Raw genomic sequence first — 627 nt, forward strand, 5'->3', positions numbered from 1 at the left:
TAGATGTGCGTTTGGGAATCCGTGAGAATTTTCATAAAAATACACATATTCTACAAAAAAACAAATTCTCATCGATACCCATGCGCCTTACCTCTGAAAATTATCAAAAACCATGATAACTATTATTTCTTTTACATCAGCATTAGTATTCATACCCAGTGATTCATCTAATAAACTTTCGCGCAACACAGTATTCTTTCCGCCTAAAATATATAACATTAATCATATGCAACGTCGAATAAAGCGTAAATATTGTTCCACGCCGTCCGTAGTATTTCATATGTGCTCTCGTGTGCGAGGCTTAATCGCATCTGATAGCATTCCATTCAAAATAACAATTAGCCAGTCAGGGTAGATTATTTTACTGTAATGATCGCAGCACTGAATGCAAAAAACAGCATGTCGATAAGCGCAACAGGAATAATGAAAATGAATATCACAAAGCAGGATTTTTTAAAAATAAAAACAAATATTCGATAACCGGAGCAAAAATAACACAGACTGGATATCAGATTTTTTTTTGTTTTCTTGACAACAGTAAATATTCCATAACTGTAGCAGAAATATGAACATTAATATCGCAAAGCCAGACGCTGCATTCCTATCGGCAACTATGGATGAGCTGGA

The 627-nt window shown here is 34.6% G+C and overlaps 1 long non-coding RNA gene across 1 annotated transcript in view; it reads right to left on the bottom strand.

Moving 5' to 3' along the window:
* Nucleotides 1-627, bottom strand: part of LOC119585441 — a 23,702-nt gene that overhangs the window by 609 nt on the left and 22,466 nt on the right. The gene's annotated exons all lie outside the window — the stretch shown is intronic.

This window comes from Penaeus monodon, chromosome 19 (assembly GCF_015228065.2).
Source record: "Penaeus monodon isolate SGIC_2016 chromosome 19, NSTDA_Pmon_1, whole genome shotgun sequence".
NCBI classification, from domain to species: domain Eukaryota; kingdom Metazoa; phylum Arthropoda; class Malacostraca; order Decapoda; family Penaeidae; genus Penaeus; species Penaeus monodon.